Consider the following 19,591-nt stretch of genomic DNA (forward strand, 5'->3'; position numbering starts at 1 on the left):
GTCAGTGATGCCACTACTATTTCATGGTCGTCTCCCACATATAAAATTACATCTACATATCATTCGAATGCATGTAAATTGGTTCCATATTGTGCATTTTCTAGATAGAATTTTTTTCAAAGCAGAATGACTTTTTTTACCTGAATCAACAGTGATAAGAAAGTTTTGTCATTTTAATACAGTTTGCATCTTTCATTTTCACAGGTGGTACAGGCTGGTGGCCTATCGTTGCTTCACTTGGTGGCTTCACGGGAGGCTCGGACACCGCGTTCGGAGAGTAATACCTGCCTGTGCGGTACTTGCCATTAGACAACATTTCCCCAGCGACAGTGGACAATACCGCGGATTTTCCCTGGATGTGCTGCAACCGGAACTTTACAATGTGTAATGTTTATTATTTATGTTCAATTGAAATTAAGATCTAAAATAAAACCCAACATATATTTTAACAATGGTTGTTTTGATTTTTAAAATGAATCTAGTGTGTCTCCATTGAATAGTCTTCCTGTGCCTTGTCTTTTCACACCACATGTCTCCGGCCAGCATCCTCCCTCACGCTGGCCGCCCACCTTCAATCCACATAACCGTTGAACCCATATGCAGCAGACATACATATGTTATTTTGCGGGTTGGCATCAAGCCTCCCGGCCTTGCCTCCTCCCCCAAAAATACTTACCACACCACTTTGTTCAAGCGTTGGCAATAAAAGGCCGTTGGATTTTATTGATACAAAACATGGTTATAGGTAAACAATCAATATGGTTGATCATAATAAATCATCCTTTTGGGCACTGGGTACAGAGATGACCCCTTCTGGCCCGTGCCGCCTTGCCACCACAGGCCAGCCTGCTGCTGACTAACTGCCTAGGCATCCAGGGTCTCCAGGGTGAACTGCACCCATATATTCTCCTGGGAGGGTGAGGTATTTATAAACTCACCCCCCTGCCTTCCATGTACTAGATCCTGCAGCCTGCCTCTTACATGCAGTTAGATGGCCTCTCCTTGGTGAGGCCCTGCGGCAAACGAGTCTTGTCTGCACGACCACCGCCCCAATCCACCCCCCGCCCTATCAAAGGCAGTTCGCACCGGGGTACTTGTGCTGGCAAGTGGAGCTGTCAGGGAGCGATAAAGGCCAAGAGGTGCCAAAGACCATGTACACTTCAAAGTGGTCTATAGAGCATGGGTTGTTGTTCCCATGTCTACCTCCAGACCCCGTGTCTCCTGCCAAGCATCCCCCCTCACGCTGGATGGCCCCCTGCAAACCGCATAATGCCACGACATATACACGTCATTCATTCACAAACACACCCCTGTTTCGAATTCTTTATAACCCACTTCATATTTCTAATGAGAACTTCTTTGCGCTTTGCTAGTCAACCCGTGAAGATGCTGGTTATCTGCTCTTCGTCTCTGTGAACTTCCGTGACCACTTCGAGCAAACTCGTCAGTTTGCAACCTGTGAACTGCTCCCTGTTCTACGACAAGAAACTACTCTGATCCCTGCATCTAAATGTTTGTTCGTCAAGGTAAGGCCATGTACCATAATCATTTTGCGTCCAATTTTTTAATTTATATCTATTTGCTATTAGTCATCAAATTGCATCCATGTTTTCTTTTCGTTCAAGACAGTACATGCAAGGAACTAGTCACATGTTCTGAGTTTAGTCAAATTATTTTTATATTTTTTTAAAGTTATTCAAATACTTATCCACATGTGAATAACGTGTATAGTTCCAAGAACCAAAACGAACCTTGCATTGAACCTTTTATGTGTCATTTAATTTTTTAACACATTGGTATTCATAGAGAATTGTTGATCTTTACTTTTTTTCAGAACTTTCCACAATGCCTGCCTGTTCCATTGGCGGTTGCCCTTCGAAGACCCATAATAAATCGGAAGGTACTATAATGCATGTTTTCCCTAAGACAATAGATCAGATAAGAGAATGGGTCCGATATTGCGGATATCCACCGTCTGAGCTTGAAAGTAGAGTCCTAGAAGTCTTTGCGGACAAGAGGGGTGATCGATACCGCATCTGCAGCAGGCACTTTAGCTCAGACATGTACTCCACATCATTGCTAATAAAGAAGAACACACCGCGAGCGAGGCGAAAATTGCTCTCAACCGCTATTCCCACTCTATTCGTCCACATCCCTCCACTGGTGAGTCAAGTTTACGTATTTATCTCTCGGCCTTGCGGTAGTGTGTAGCATTAGCTAACAATAATTTCCCCATTTATGTATCCACTCAATATGAAGGCGGAAGATTCTCCATCCGTGTCGTTATTGCAGTCATCAGCCACTTCAAGCGCCTATCGGGTAATCTTACTTGGCTATTCTGCCACTGACTTGTTTTAGGCATGTAAATTAATAGTTTTAATTTATCGTGTAATTATTTTACCTAATGGTACACCCTTGTACTCGTCCTCTAGTCTTTGTTTTCAGTTATAATTATTGTTATCCAAAATAATGCAAGTACTGTCTTTCAGGGAGATGCTGAGGAGTCCAACGTATTGACGACAACCGTTGATGTCACTCAGATGCTCGAGGTACGTTTCCGGACAGTTCCATTGATGGAGATCATCAGATCTTGCATTCTTGTAGCGTGATTGTTACACACAATGTTTCTTTCGTTTTTAGCCATTGATATGTCCTTCTATCGTCGCCCTCCTATGTGTCTTCTTTTTTCAATATTGTGTTCATTACTAATGAAAGTCCTATGTTTCAGGGAGTCGATGGAGCATTAGTCCAAGAAGAAGGGGAAGCATGCAGTTACGGGTCGGCGCAACAGCTTGCAGAAGTGTGCACCGCAGTTACATCGTCCCTTGATGTTCTTATGCATTTCGAGGTATGGATACTGACAGTTCGATCAAGCGAAATCATATGACGTGATTACATCCGCTATAATTCCTTCTTTATTAACGCAAGTACTATGTTTCAGGGAGATGACGGAGCTTCTTCTACAAGAACATCACCCCTAGTAGTTGATGCAGATCTCTGGGTGGTGACACTTCCAACGATCGAGCAAATCGAATCATATTTACATATCCATTATTTATTTTAGACAACTGATCATTTGTGCAGGTCTATTTAGATGAGCCGTTGACGCCTGCACAAAGTTTATGTTCTTTTTAACAAAATAGAAAACCATACTAATGCAATTAATGTGTTTCAGGGAGTTACTGAAGCATCATCTTCAATAATATCATCAATGGAAGTCTATGAGGAGCCCGAGGTATGGATCTTGACAGTTCCATCTAACTAGATCAACTATGCATGAATAATTGTCGTTTGAATGTTCTACACAAAGCGTTCATTCGTGTTTTGCTATTGAGATGTACGTGGGTATTGGTCCCCAAGTACATTTTGTGTTTTCAATATTATTATACATACTAATGAAAGTTCTATGTTTCAGGGAGTCGATGGAGCGTCAATGCGTGATGGATGGGCTTATCATAAAAATATAGTGGTTGCAGCGCAAGAGGAAGTGGAGTCATGCACACACGAGTCGGAGCAAGAGCGTCCTGATGTTGAAGTTCGAGGCAAGAAAGTTTCAAAGAAAAGAAAGCAAAAGAAGGTTAGTGTCCTGGTCACTATATTATGTTGTTTTTCACTGTTAATAGTTCAATACTGTAAGTTGTGTTTAAACTGAACATCCCTTTTCCAATCTTTCCTCTAGTTGCGAGTGGGTGTACGAACTAGATCTACACAGACAGTGAAGCGAACGAGAGATGTTGCTTGTCAAACCTTTTGGCAGGGACTTGAGACTGGAGATGCATCGTGCCAATGGGAAGAATATGAAGTGATTGACAACGGAGCTATACCACCACCAGCCATTGATAGTGAATGTCCTCCTGGTAGTTCGGATGCAGTCGGAGATCAATTTACAGAATCCACACCCGCAAAAACTAAGACCGCGAGAAAGTTGAAGAAATTGTTTTATTCACCCATCGCCGGAGAAGGAACAGATGTTGCAATGGAAGAGAATGAAGTGGACGACAATGAAACACCATCAATATCACTGAACATAGCGGAAGACGATATCAGAGATTCTACCTTTCATGTGAGTGACATGTCCTCAACGTTACAGGCCGAACCAGCTGGGATGCAGAGTGACAGTATAAGGAAAGAGGCCAAATTCATTGTATTCGATAGTTGTTTGATTGATATTATTATTCGGATGAAATGTGGGCATTCGGTTGGTGGGGAAGTATGTGGGGAGCCATTGATTAATGTGACTCGTGCAATTCAAGGCACTAACCTTAAAATACATGCCACCTGTACAAAATATCATCCTTTCTCATGGTCTGCACAACCCATGCTGGGGCAACTGCCAGCAGGCAATCTACTTTGTGCAGCGGCTGCACTTTTTAGTGGTTCAAGTTTTAAAAAGTTAGAGTCTTTCTTTCAGTTTGTGGGAATCCATTTCATTGCGAAAACTCAGTTCTACAAATACCAAACCGATTATCTATTTCCAGCCATTAGCGAAGCTTGGAGAATGGAAAAAATGTCTATTGATAGTACATTCGCGGGCAAACGGTTCAGGCTAGCCGGTGATGGACAGTGCGACAGCCCAGGATTTTCAGCCAAGTACTGCACCTACCAATTTCAGGACATGGAAAGTAAGAAAATTGTGAGTTCGGTGGTCGTGCAGGTGTCACAAAGTACATCCTCAGTGGCCATGGAGAAAGTTGGCTTTGTAGCATCATTGCAAGAACTACAATCGCGGGGAATGGTGATCGACCTGATAGCCACGGACAGACACGTTTCAATTGCCAAGACAATGAGAGAAGAGTACAAAAATATAAATCACCAATTTGACGTTTGGCATCTTGCAAAAACAATCAATAAAAAAATGTCGGCTGCAGGTAAAAAAAAAGATATGCAAGGTATTTCACAGTGGTCCAAGTCAATCAGCAACCATCTTTGGTGGAGCTCAAAAACATGTGGAGGGTCGTTGGAAATTCTACTGGAAAAATGGCGGTCAGTAATGCTACACTGTAGCAACGTTCACCGCTGGACCACAAACCAACATTTCCACAATTGTGAACATGGCCATTTGTCCACAGAAGAGGCACGGAAGAAGAAGTGGTTGATTCCTTCATCACCCACTCACAAAGCCATTGAAAAGATTGTATTTGATAAAACTATAAATAGAGATTTGAGGGGACTCACGGAATTCTGCCACACAGGAGATTTGGAGGTGTTCCACAATATGTGCCTAAATTACAGGCCAAAACGATTGCATTTTGGCATGGAGGGCATGATAAATCGGACTCTTCTAGCGGTCTTGGCACATAATCATAATGTTGGCCGTCAACAAAGTAGGACGACCGGAACTTTAGGGACGCTTCGCTACAATAAGGCCTTCACTAAAAGAAGTAAACAATGGGTGATCAAACCAGTGTTTGAGGATATGCAATATGAGTTTATTGAGAGACTTATTGTTGATGTCCTAGATAGGCACATACATGGAGTTGTGAACGAACCTGTGCAGGGGACAACTGCATTGCCACCCAACATTGCCTCTGTTCCATGTCCACCTAAAGCAGAGCTCATTGAGAAATACACATCACGGTTTAAATGATTGTAATTTGATTGTCTGTTCTCTCGAGTCTCCTCATGTTGCAGGCCCATTGAATATGTGTATCTATGTAATGTGTAAATAAAAGTGATTGCTCAGTGTACATGCAATGTGTCTCTCCACCCTTGCCCCTCCCTTCACCGTGCAGTAGTCCGAACCACCCGGGTGTCACCTGTGACTCTGCTCTCGAGTCTCCTCATGTCGCAGGCCCATTGAATATGTGTAGCTATGTATTGTGTAAATAAAAGTGATTGCTCAGTGTACATGCAATGTGTCTATCCAACCTTGTTCATTTGCGCATTAAATTAAATTAAACCAAACAGTAATATAAATCATTTTTCAAAAAATATAGAATGTCTCCGTATTTATGGTTCTCTGGGGCTGCAAAGCACGCAGACAAAATGCAAAGATGGAGTGTAAATTTCAAGTCCTGTGAGATGGCCTTACACTGAATGTAGCTAACTAGGAATGTGTGCTCGTTCAAAGTGAAGGTCAGCTGCTTTGATTTTTTGCTCGGGTGCCGGAATGGCCCACGACTCAGTATAAGGTTCTATTGTTATTTGACCTTGACAGGCCGGGACCATCCCGAAAGACTTCTTTTTGGGGGTGTGGTGCAATAACGTAAGAAACGATAATGAATAAAATTTCAGAAACGATAGCCATTTAATGTTCGTTCATTAGAAGAAATAACGTCGGCATAGAAGGAGTGGTATTTCGGGGCTGCCCTACGCACAGACACAATGGAAAATGCAAATATAATGTAAGTAACTCTTTAGTTGAGTTTATACCGCAATTTAATTACTATACAGTAGCTTTAAAGACGGGTTAAGTTGTACTTGTACGTTCTATGTGGCATATTGTTTTGTACTGCGCACTATCTTGAGGAGAACCATCTCCTTTTACGGAAGCACCTCAAAACCTTCCTCTTTGCTTCTGCTTTCTCTCTCCCTCTCCCCTGCTACAACTGGTCCACTGTCTGCGACCTCGGTCCTGGGCCCTTCCACTCTCCACCTGCACTGCCTCCCTGTCAACCCGTTGCAAATGCCATATTATATCATATCAGTGACGAAGTGGTCCACTGGCGCTCAGGCGGCTCTGAAAAAGGCGGAGGAGAGGGGGTGGGTTACTGCAAATGACGTATAATACCCAGTTGCACTGTCCTAGCTATGAAATAATTTCCCGACCTAATATATAAAATGAATAATTTTAATAAAGATCTGATGGTGAGACTAATTTCATTTTTTATGTTTTTAAAACAGGTACATCCTTCATTATTGTATGTGTCACGAGTACCAGACACCGGCGGATGGCTTTTATAACCGCCAGTTGCTTCTCCGCGTGAACAACGTTACCACCCTGACCATTTTATGGGACGATCGCCAAGTACAAGTATGCCCTTACGCGGTACTAACGGCTAGATGCAACATACAGACCGTTGTGGTGGCCTAGTGCCTCGTTGTTGGAACAGCCATGCGATTATCAGTGCGACCGAAGAGCTTATTTTATCGTAAACCAACACCCGGTGTACTGCACACGAACATCGCTTGCCTCAAGACGAACTATTTTGGATCGAGAGCAAAGAAAAATGCAAATCGCTGAATATTCTCTAAACATTTGATGTCCAATAAATGTACTTTGCCAAATGTACAATCTTGCCGTTTGCTTTTAAACCACAGTTTCATATTCCGAATTGTGGCGCTGTATTGTGAGATGATCTAAGACCCTGTGTACAGCAAAGGAACATCGCGTGCCTCAAAACGAACTTTTTGGAACGTGAGCAAATAAAATGAAAATCGCTGAATATTCTCAAAACATTTGATGTCAAATAAATGTACTTTACCAAATTTACAATCTTGCGGTTTGATTTAAAAGTACAGTTTCATATTCCCAATTGTGGCGCGCTGTGTTGTGAGCTGATCTGTGTTGATTTCCGGGTTCTGTGTGGAGTCGCGTAGAAGACGCCTGGGCGCGTTTGCCTACGCAGCACAGTCACGTCACGGATAGAGGCGGGGAATATGAATGTTTTGATAAAGTCTGTTTCAGGGGCGGGGGATTTGATTTAGTGCCGCAAAAGCAGGTGAGCCAGGTCGATGGGGGGAAATGATAGGATTATCAGAAAATGGCGGCTGATTTCGAGTGCGTTAATGGACGAAAAGTCGGGTAAGGTCCATAGGAAAGTTTTCTACGATCTACCGAGTTATGCTTAAAAACACATGGCCGAACCGTAGGGACAATAAAAAAAAAGTCCCGGAACTATCCTTTAAATTCTTTGTTTCTCTTGTCTCTTTCTTGACACATTTTAACCATTTCCTGTTCTGCATTTTGGAGATCACTTTCTTTTTCATAATGTTCTTTTTGTAAAATCTGCATTTCTGAAACCATCTCATCTTTATCTTGTCTAATGTGGTCCACCAATGCCTTTAAGTGTGCCTTAAAGTGTACCAATTCTTGTTCACTGTCCTCAAACTGTTTCTTGCTTTTGGACAATTGAATATCAAAATCTCTGTATTTTAACTGCATGTCTTTCTGACATCCTTCTAATTCTGTTTTTAAAATGTCCTCCTTTTTACTTGCCCCATCTAGGTCAGCCTTTAACCTGTTAATCAGCTTGGTGTCATTTTCTTGCATTCGCAGGGACACTGATTAAAAATAAACCAGATCTTTGCGCATAGCCGTATCAGACAATCGTTCTCTGCATGTTTATCAGCTGAATTTCATAACCTTAGAAGGCAGACCTGAATTATGCTGCCTTCTGCAAAAATATTGTCTAGTTTTTCTTTCTGCACCTCACCATGAATGCGGTCATGCCTTTCTGTGGTACTGTTTGATGACCATGTCCCATGTGCATATAACTTTGCCTCTAAATATTGCCCTAGCTCTGTCAATGTGGCTTCCATTTGAGACATGGGTTCCCTTTAATGTACAGATGGCAGTGTGAGACACACTTGCCACGCCCAGTAGGTGCTTTATGATCACTTTTCGGCCTGCAACGCACCATAAATATGCAGGGTATTTTGTATAAACTTGGGGCTTGGCGGTATTTTCTTACCACCAAAAACAATGGTAATTTGACAATGACTATTCCTTGTATTCAGATTGGGTTTGGCTTTATAGTGGAATACATTTTGTTGGTGGTATTTTGGTGAGCGTAATTTCTTTGTTTTATTTGTGGCCCCAACACACAAAACCCCCTTCTTTTGTTTAGACTTTTCTTGTGATTTCTAGAGGCCTCGGACTTCTACATTATTCAGAAACACCACATTTTCATATGGAGTGCCACATGCGCGCACAACTATTTATAATGGCTCATGACATTGCTTCATCTGTATAGGAAACTTGGCACAATACACATCATTCCCTCTCCTGCAGAGTATTTTTGCTAGCGGCATCAAATGAAAAACAGAGGCAAGAACACTCTTAGGCAGACTGTGTGTTATCACAATTTCATTTCAAAATGATACATTACCATTCTTGTGAGACAATCCTCTCTGAAATAAACATAAGAGAAACACATGCAATAACACCACAAAATTAATTTCATGTTTGCAACAAGAAAAAGAAAGATTATATCATTTGCCTTGTAACATAATAGCGTGGCAGTTAAACACAGGAGAATTCCCTATAGCTTCCCTGCCTGCCTGATAGTAAATCATTTGTCCGGCAGTCACAATAATCTCACTCCATTTGTATATTTACCAGCTATTTGTAGCTCTCCCACACACAATCTCCCTTGGCCAGTCGCCTTCGATGAATGAGCCCAGGGTTTTCTTTGTGTTTGAAGTTTGAAGTGCACAGCGAGAACACAAATTCTCAAGCCGGTGCCAAGTGACTAGGAAACCCCAGCCTCTGGAGGTCAGCAATGCAACTGGGATAACCCCGATCTCACAGCAGCTCCAGCCAAGTGACCTCCCTGTAGCTCCGCAAAAATGTCTTTTCCCCATAAATCTGTCAGAGCTATCTCTGTTACCTCCCCTAAATTTACGTAGCACCAATCAAAATTCATAGTATGTCTCCTCCTTCCTCAACAATAGCTCACCTTTACAGAAAGCAACTGTATCTAACTGATTTCCTGGCATTCAAATTTTGCTTCCTGCAAAGACAGTGAACAGGGCAAAGAAAAATTGCACGTTTAAACAATGAATCTCAGCCTGCCTCATTTTGCACATTGAGAACACATTATAATGTTAAGGAGTTAGAATCGTGTTAGTATTTGTTAGTTAAGTTAATTAATCAAGTATCTAATGTGTCTCCTGTAGGTGAGGTATGTCAAGTGAGAAAAAAAAATGGTGTGCTTTTAAATAGGTATTGAGAAAAAAAAATGGTGTGCTTTTAAAATAGATAGCCTGTCTTCATATACATGTCCATATGTTACCCTAGCAACACATGGCTTGCTGTACCACATCACAGTAATAATATGATCTCATGCAGTGGCGCTGCACTCCAAAACACGCTAAATTATACTACAGACTAGGCAACTACATGAGTTACGCCTGCCAAAAAATGCTAACTGCGAGTGCTGAGTTTTAAAAAAAAATAAACAAATCAGAAATACCCTCACCGCATAAGCGAAGGCAGAAAACTTACCTCAAGGAAAGCATCACCTACTTCAATCTGACGTGAATCTCCCAGGAAGAACTCCGGACCCGATGCACAACTCAAAAAGTACAGGAATGCGAAGAAAACAGGAAGCAGCATTTAACCCCTTAAGTGCCAAGGGCCAGCTATCTCATCCTTGACATCACCTCTGTATTGCCAAGGACGAGATAGCTCATCCTTTTTGGCACCTTAACAATAATCCAACCCCCAGACTCACTGGCCGTGGGCTCGATTACCTTCTATTTCACGTCGGCGTGCATAAAGCACGCCGACTTGAAAGTGAAAGTAATTTTCACTGCGGCAGCAATTTAAGGCACATCGGTCAGGTGGCGAGGGCAGGAGCCCCCACCCTCCCCAGCCCAGGATCAGCTCATCGGAGCTGCTGCACCGTGCCACGAGGCACGAAGAGGATCGCCTCCCAGACAGGCCCCCTGCCACCACGAGCATCCACCCCTGTGCTGCCCACCCCTCCAAGAGCGCCAATCCGCCGCCCTGCCGCCCACCCTTCACCCAGAAGCGGCCCGGGTCACGCTCCTGCAACCACGCAGACATCAAGGAGATACAAAATGTCGGGCGTGATGCGGCGCCAGAGTGAGGCTCAGCGTCATGGTTGCTAAGCAACCGTGCTTAATAGCACCCAACATCCGCCGGCCATTCTAAGCCCCTGTTTGCCCCTGTTTGCCGTGTTCGTCGCGTGGCGAGTTGTCTAGGATGACCACAAACGAACTTTGCCTCATCATGGACAAAAACCGCTGTGAGTACCATTATGCCATTCTACGATGCATTGCAGAGCATACATATGCGCATTCAAATGTACGCAGCTCCTTAGCGTGACATTCGTATCTGTACTCCTGATTGACTCAGCGCAGCCATAACTCCTAGCCGCTGCCCAAAAATGTTAGTGATTTTCTGCATTGCATTGCCACTAGTGTAAGGCACACCCCTGTGCCTTACACTGTTAGTGAACTGCCGCATTGTGCCTGTGCCTTACACTGTTAGTGAACTGCTGGATTGTGCCTGTGCCTTACACTGTTAGTGAACTGCTGCATTGTGCCTGTACCTTACACTGCTAGTAAACTGCCGCATTGTGCCTGTGCCTTACACTGTTAGTGAACTGCTGCATTGTGCCTGTACCTTACACTGCTAGTAAACTGCCACATTGTGCCTTTGCCTTACACTGTTAGTGAACTGCTGCATTGTGCATGTGCCTTACACTGCTAGTGAACTGCAGCATTGTGCCCAAACCTCTGTTACCGGATTGCCACACTGTGCCTTAACTGACTGCACCCACAGATGACTGCTACCCTGTGCTCCCCCATCATGGCCAACATCACACCCCCACCATCCGCACTCATTCCTCCTACGCCTTTCCTCCCATCATTCTTCACCAAACCCACAGAACACAAACCCAACCAACTCTCAACACGCCCCAGAACCACGAATTCTAGAAATCAAAAATTAGGCCTCCGCTCCAGACACTCACAGCAAACCCCTACGAGCAGATTTGAAAACAAAGCTACCCCTGAACACAAGAAACTGACCACTCCCAAGAAAGTAGCCAAAATGCCCAATACCACTCCCACACCCTGCCCAGACTTACAGTGTGCATTAATTAATGCCAGATCCCTCCCCGCCCACGCCACAGAAATCCATGACCTTCTCACCAACCTTGACCTCGACATTCTCGCCATCACCGAAACCTGGCTACACATCGCCGCCGGCCCAGCCATCTCACTAGCGATCCCACCTGGATACTCCATCCTCAGACAGGACAGAACATTATCCACAGGTGGAGGAGTGGCACTCATAGTCAAAGACCACCTTGAATTAAGACAAACTCCCTCCAAACTAGGGAATAACATTGACTCTCTATCAGCCAAGATCTCCCAACATCGCCCACCAGGCCCATTACTGGACTTCCAAGACAACCTCACACACCTGCTAGGTGAAAACCTTAAAACCACCACCAAACCCATTCTCCTAGGAGACCTTAAGCTGGGGCTCCACGACCAGAAAGATAAACCATCCACCAAGCTAGCACAAGCTCTCCAAGAAATGGGCTTTGTACAAAGAGTTCTCCATCCTACCCACAGTAAAGGGCGCACTCTTGACTGGGTAGCTGACCACAACTGCGACATCGACATCAGCTCCACCACGCCTACCCCATGGACCAACCACTTTCTCATTCACTTCTTCATCCCCTTACCTAACAACTCGGAAAAAAAACTCATGTCCGCACCCCCAGCCATGGCCAGGAGCACCAAGAACCTCACCAAAGAAAGCATCTCACCCTATCTAGTCCCTCTCACGAACAACCTCCCTGCCTCATCTGACCCAGCTGCACTGGCAGATATCTACAAAACTACCATTAGCACTGCCATAGACATCATCGCCCCCCTACAAAAGAAAAAATCCAAAAACTCCAAACACTCCAATACCTGGTTCTCAGCAGAACTAAAAGAACTATGAACCAAAAAACGCAAAGCCCTAAACTTATGGCAAAAAGCGCTCAATGCCTCCTCACTATCGTCCTACAAATCACTGGCCACCCAATACAAAGCATGATAGCAGCTAAATCTGCATCATATAATGATAGAATCTCCAACGCCACCTCAGAATCCAAAGAGCTCTTCGCTATCTTCAAGGAACGCTCCACACCGGCCACTAAGTCCCAAGAGATTGTCAAAGACCAAGCCTGGTGTAACACCATACAATCAGCCCTTTTTACAAAAATCGAACTCCTCCAAGTTAAAATCTTAAACTATCACAAAAAGCTCACTCAGGAAATCGTAGCTGCATCCCTTAAGGAAACAGTGAATGAGAACAAAAAGATAAATTTAGAGAAGTCTCAGATAAAGAGGTAATCGATATCGTCAACAGAATCAAACCCTCCAACTGCAAAGGTGAAGCCTGCCCCGCCAAACTAGTCAAAGACTGCGTTGAAACACTAGCACCATTCCTCAAATCCTTCATCAATGCTTCCTTCAACTCAAACTCAGTCCCAACCAACCTAAAAGAAGCTTGGGTGCTCCCTCTTCTCAAGAAACCCACTCTAGATCCAGAAAACACCAACAATTATAGACCCATCACAACAGCTCCCTTCCTGCTCAAGATCCTCGACAATGTCGCCTACTCACAAATACAGCACTACCTCGAAGAAAATCGCATCTTAGGCAAAAGGCAATCGGGCTTCCGCCCGGGGCATGGGACCGAATCGGCCCTATTAGACCTTAAAATCCAACTTAACGACATCATGGACAAAGGCAAACCGGCTCTCCTCCTACTATTAGACCTATCTGCTGCCTTCGACCTGGTTAACCATAACATCCTAGGCATGCAACTCAAAAATGAAGCTCACTTCTCGTCTGAAGCCGTCTCCTGGGTCAAATCCTTCCTCAAGGGTCGACTTATGAAAGTCTTTTCTGATTCGGCAAACGCTACTCCAACCACTATTCATTGTGGCGTCCCACAGGGATCCTGCACTGCACCTACCTTATACAACATTTTCACCCTCCCACTGTTCAATGACCTCGACCATCGCCACATAGCTTACACAAACTATGCTGACGACACACAAGTCCTGCTCCCCCTTACTGGGGTATATGAACAAGACGCAGCAGCACTGACAAAAATATACACAGCCATTCAAACCTGGATGGCAGCCAATGGACTTTGCCTTAACAGGGACAAAACAGAGATCCTACTAGTTGGCACCAAAGAAACACTAAACAAACTCCCGCCTCTATACAAATCCTTTAACGTTGATAACTCCACCATCACAGTCTACACTGCAGTAAAAACACTAGGAGTATATCTTGACTCCACTCTCTCTATGACACGGCAAGTCAATGCCGTAGCCTCTTCTGCTGCACTCACCACTAAGATAATCAACACCGTTAAACCCTTCCTATCCTCGAAAAACTGCTTGAATGCAGCCAGAGCCACAGTAGGTACCAAGCTGGACTACTGCAACGCCCTCTTCCTGGGCACGTCTGCACAAAACATTAAAAAAATGCAAGTCACACAAAACAATGCTCTAAGAGCAGCCCTACGCATTCCAAAAAGGGAGCACATCTCCCAAGCCAGAAAAGAAGCACACTGGTTACCTATGAAAGAGTGCATACTATTCAAATCCATGGCCATCACCCACAGATGCCTCTCTGCCAATGCCCCACCCTATCTTTCTGAAAGGATCACTCCCCATACTTCCACTAGACCTTCCAGGTCACACATGACCAACCAGACCTATGTACCCACCTTTAAAAGAAGCAAAGCCGGAGGGTCCAGCTTTCAACACCTAGCACCCAAAAACTGGAACACACTCCCCACCGCCTTAAGAAACGAAAAATCATACCATGCCTTCCGTAGACTACTCAAAACCACACTGTTCAATTAATCCCGCCTCACCTGTATTCTCACCACTGTATGTATGGAAATACAGCAAATGTATGAAAATATGCTTCTATGCAAATCTGTGTATCTGTATATTCACCATGTATGCATGTAACAAGTAAGACTTCTTTAGCGCCATGGTGCCCTCGGGCAGATGTGCGCTCTATAAATCCAAATAAATAAAAAAATTAAAACATTTTTTTTAAAAAAAGGCTGCCAAGATGAAAATGAAAGGTGAGTCTCCACCTTTCTCCCATCAATCTCCGGCCGTATTTCAAGCCGTAGATCAAGGGAGGTGTAGTTGGAAAGGGGAGATTCTCCACTTTCAACAACACTTTTTGTGAAAGCATTGCTGGACACAGATCAGTTGCAGAGTGCTCGATCCCTGCCCAGCAATGCCACTAGACCAAAGCGGGGGGGGGGGCTTTGCTTACAGTAAGCAGCCCTCTCCCCCGAGCCACCCAAAGCATGGGGGCACTTATGGATATCCCTGGGGGCAGATGGCTGATCATCTGCCCCCAGGGAAGGGGGCAAAATAAAAATAAAAAATAAAAATAATGAAATGCAACGGGGATGGGGGTGGAGGGGCCACTAGGCACCAGGTATTTTTCCCCCTCCCACACCAAGTGGAAAAGGGGGCCACCCCTTGTAGCCCTCCCTAGGGGCAGATTTCTCCCTTTGATCACCAGAATTTCCTTCTCAAAACAAAAGATGTTGACCATGAATATTAAGCAGACGACATATATGACTCCTCATACATATGTTTTGATTTATAACAAAAGACTTTAAAATGTAGCACAAAAGATGCATACAAAGTGGCCATTGAAAATGCATTATTGATCACAATTTCAGAAACATATGTCCGTTTCAAAAACTGGAAGAATATTCGGATTCAGAAGAAAAACACAGACCATATGAATATAAAAAAGATGTATTAGAATGTTATGGTTATGTGAATACATATCCTTTTATAGGAAGTGCAGTGTGTTCCACACGCAAGTTGCTTTGCTGTGCTGACAAGAACCCCATGCTCTTGGGGAATTGTGGAGCCAGCGATGCCTGGTGTTTGCGTCTGTCGACTGACAAGGTAGCAAGTGGCGAGTTGCCGGCACAGGGAAAGTCCCAGGTAGAGGACAGAGTGCTGATGTGAGCATTTGATGGGTGTGTGGGGCATGGAGCTCAGCCCATGAATTAAGCCTGTGGCATCAATGCTCTGCCTTGACCCTCTTTCGTTTCACTCTGACCCCCGTGTGGCATTGTGTTGTTGGACGTTGTGCCTTTTTTACATATCCGTGTCTCTCTGTGTCCATTTTAGTGCATGAGGATTTGGGGACATTACAGTGGCTGGTGCTCAGGGGTGCTCTGAGGCTGTATTGTCTTGTTAAAAACAATCAGGGCACACTTTAGGAGATGTCTGGCATTAAAAAGGGTAAGGTAGAGGAGAATCCAACACCCAACAGGAATCGGCTAACTGAGGTTTATTTTTTAATTTGATTTTAATAATACATTCCAAGCATTCATCCATGCACCTAAAAAAAATCACGCTTAACCGTCTAATACAGATTCCACTTCACTCTTCCATCTGATCATATGCCAATCTTTTATAGCTTCCACCTCATGCGTCCTCTATTTGTCTGAGAGTTGAATGGGAATGACCAATGTTTAGCTGGTCACTATGTGCCCAACATTATCCTACACCATCCCCTTTCAGTATTTCAATTTTGTAGGCAACCAGAGATAGTGTGTATATAATTGTAAAAGCTCCTTTAAATGGAGGCAGATACTTCCATTCCTTAGATTAGTTCCTTCAGAATGTATAAGATACTTCATATTCCCTTTTCAAGGATTTAAAGTCCTGGGTTATCTTCATACTGAATACAGACCATTCCAGGTGCTGTTAGGCATAGCCAAATGCATGTGCAAGGTGTTTTCAAAGATGTTTAACATAGAAATGAGTAGAAGAATCATTAATCAACATCTGTCTCTCTTTCCAGTATAACAGAACCTGATGTAATCCATTTGTATTCTAGTCACAAGTTTTTGGACCAGTGCTAAAGAACTGGGTCCAGAATCCACCACGCTCTTCTTTCAAATTCCAACATGTCACTTGATTTATCAGCAGTAGACAAAGCACAATTTCCTTTTCACTCTTAAAATTTCTCTCATCTTTGTCACCACTTTACTGGTAAAGTGATTACCACGGTGGGACTCAATCATTTAAGGAAGGCCAAAACCTGAAAGGATGTGGTTGATCAATAAAGTGACAGCAGTCTTTGCCTTAACCTTTGGGACTGGGAGGCATTCAATACACTTTGTAAATAGGTAATTAACAGCGGGAAGAACAAATAAATGGTCCAATGAAATCAGTCTGTAAATCGAATCAATTCAATGGCATTCCACTTTTCCGTGGAAGATCCCAATGAGTTAGAACATTGGGTGGAATTGAGCACGTACCAGACACCCCTTTAAATAAATGATTAGGAATTGACCCATACAAGGCCAATACATTACATTATGTAGGATTAACATTGTCTTTTGAAATCATGATTACCAGCTGTTGATACATCAATGGTGTCGGTAAACATTATACTTCACCATGATGTAGGTGCTACTGACTTGTCGTAACCAAATTGGGGTTTCCTTTCTGTGATGCTAGAAATGCCTTTTAGAGGGACAAGGCATACTAGGCCTTGTCCTACAACTTATCTGTGTGTTTTCTTTATGTTTTCTGCCACTGAGGTCCAGCTTGGAACTCTGGAAGAGCGGCTCTTCATGTTTCCTTCCGGTGAACAACACCCATGGAATAACCTTAAGGTATTCTGGGCACCTGTAGCTTGCACACAGAGCATGGTATGGTCTGCTGGCAGCTACATGCTGACATGCAGATGGCTCTGAGTGTACTCCTTTTTTGAGACACCCAGGATCTGCCATAGGAATCAATAGATTCCTGAAGGGAGGAAATATGGTCCACATGGCCTCTTGGTTTCTATTTCCTTTTTACTTGTTTACCAAAGTCCTGGGAAGCCCTGTCTCTGTTCCCTTCCTCTTGAATGGCTATTGGGTGGAAATACCATATATGCTCTGGGGCTGCCTCCTGTGAGACTGACTGGAGCCTTCCCAGGCACTGTGCATTGTGGGTACACCATTGTGCTGGGGCCTGGGAGTCAACTCACATTCTGTGTTGTGGATGTCTTGTTTCTGTGTGAGACAACCTGAGACTGAATGTAGTGTAATGTGCTGAACGCCTGAGTGATTGCCCCAATCCACATTCCTTGTTACGGGGGTCTAAGTGGAGTGAATGGTGTGAATGCCTGTGAGCCTGATTGGTTGCCTACCTGCATGAATGCCCTTCTGCTTTATTGGTTTACTGAGCATGGCTCAGCCTGAGTGATTGGGAAACAAATGTGTCTAGCTAGGTTCCATGCACTCACCAATTCATTCAGAAGCTGAAGTCAAATCCGAAGCTGATGCCTGGAGTCCAGCTGCTACTTTTCATTGAAACCCAAAAGCTGCTGTGCCACTCCAAGTACTGATCCAAGAGAGGACCTGGATAGGAAACCTCTCCCTGAGCCACGAGGGACCATTTGCCCTTGTTCCTCCTAAACCATCAAGGACCACATTGACACCCTAGCTCCTGATCTGGCTGACTTCTGCAAACACTCATTCGCCACTGGCATTTTGCCTTCCCCTGAAGCACTCCCTTGTGCACCCTCTTCTTAAGAAACCCCCTGCCAAACCTTCCTGCCCGGCTAACTATTGCCCAATCTCCATCACTCCCTTCATGGGCAACAACTGGAAAAGCTGCCCATCTCCCAGCTTAATCTTCACACTGAATCTACTGGTTGTCTCCATGACCATCAGTCTGGCTTCAGAGCTGTCAGAAGCACGGAGACCGCTCTCCTGAACATCTGTGAAGACCTTCTCTCCAACCTTGATTCCAACACCCCCTATGTCCTCATCTTACTTGATTTCTCCTCTGCCTTTGACACGGTCAACCATGCCATCCTGCTCAACCATTTCCGTAATAACCTGGGTATCACCTCTCAGGCCTGGCTTGGCTGACTTCTTTCCTTACTGATCAACCCTCCCAGGTCCAACTTGGTTCCTTACTCTATCTCTATCACTTCCTGTGGTGTGCCCCAGGGGTCTAACCTCTTTCCCTGGCTATTCAACCAATACCTGGCACTTCTTGCTCACCACATTGCCGCTCTCTGCCCCAACTTTCAGTGCTATGTGGATGACACTCAACTCATTTTCAGGCTCCCTTCCACCACCTGTTCTCCTTCTCTCATCTCTGACTGCCTGTCCGCCATCCAGGAGTGGTGTGCTGCCAATGATCTCTGCCTTAATGCCAGTAAGAGCGTAAAAAAAAATAAAAAAAATAAAATAAAAAATAAAACAGGAACCCAACACCATCGATCAATTCAAAAAAAGATGCAATATTTGAATAGAATTGACTCAAATAAAAGTGCGATACGAAGATAGGGCAGATTTGAGTTTCAGATCCCCAAACTAGGTTCTAGATTTGTGGATACTTAAATCACTGAAGAACCAAAAGTCAGCAAACCGCAAGATCTCGAAACCCGAGACCAAAAGTGACCCCTACACCCATCGCCGCCAGAAATCACTGAAGGTCCCCAGGGGTTTACTCCCATCTGCCAAGCCTTTGAGGAGCCCACAGCAAGTTTAACCTTTTCATCTCAGGTCTCCTAAAGTCAGACAAGTCATCGATCAATAGATATCATAGCGAATAGCAAAACTGCTGCACTTCAGAACGACTCTGGTTCAATTCTTTCTTCTTGGACTCAGCATCCCAGTGTCTCCTTCTTGCAAGGGGTGTCCATCCTTGGAGGGAATTGTCGAGTGAAACCAAGAAACTCTGCCACTTTGCCTGCAAAACACCAAAGGTACTGTGAGGAGGAAGAGCAACTTCTAGCCTCATGAATTGTCCAGGGGTCCCATAGTTGTCTTGACCCTGATATCCTTTGGCCTCTCAAGTACTTTGGGGTGGTAGAAACT

This window comes from Ambystoma mexicanum, chromosome 6p (assembly GCF_040938575.1).
Source record: "Ambystoma mexicanum isolate Mex_15411 chromosome 6p, UKY_AmexF1_1, whole genome shotgun sequence".
In the NCBI taxonomy this organism is placed as follows: domain Eukaryota; kingdom Metazoa; phylum Chordata; class Amphibia; order Caudata; family Ambystomatidae; genus Ambystoma; species Ambystoma mexicanum.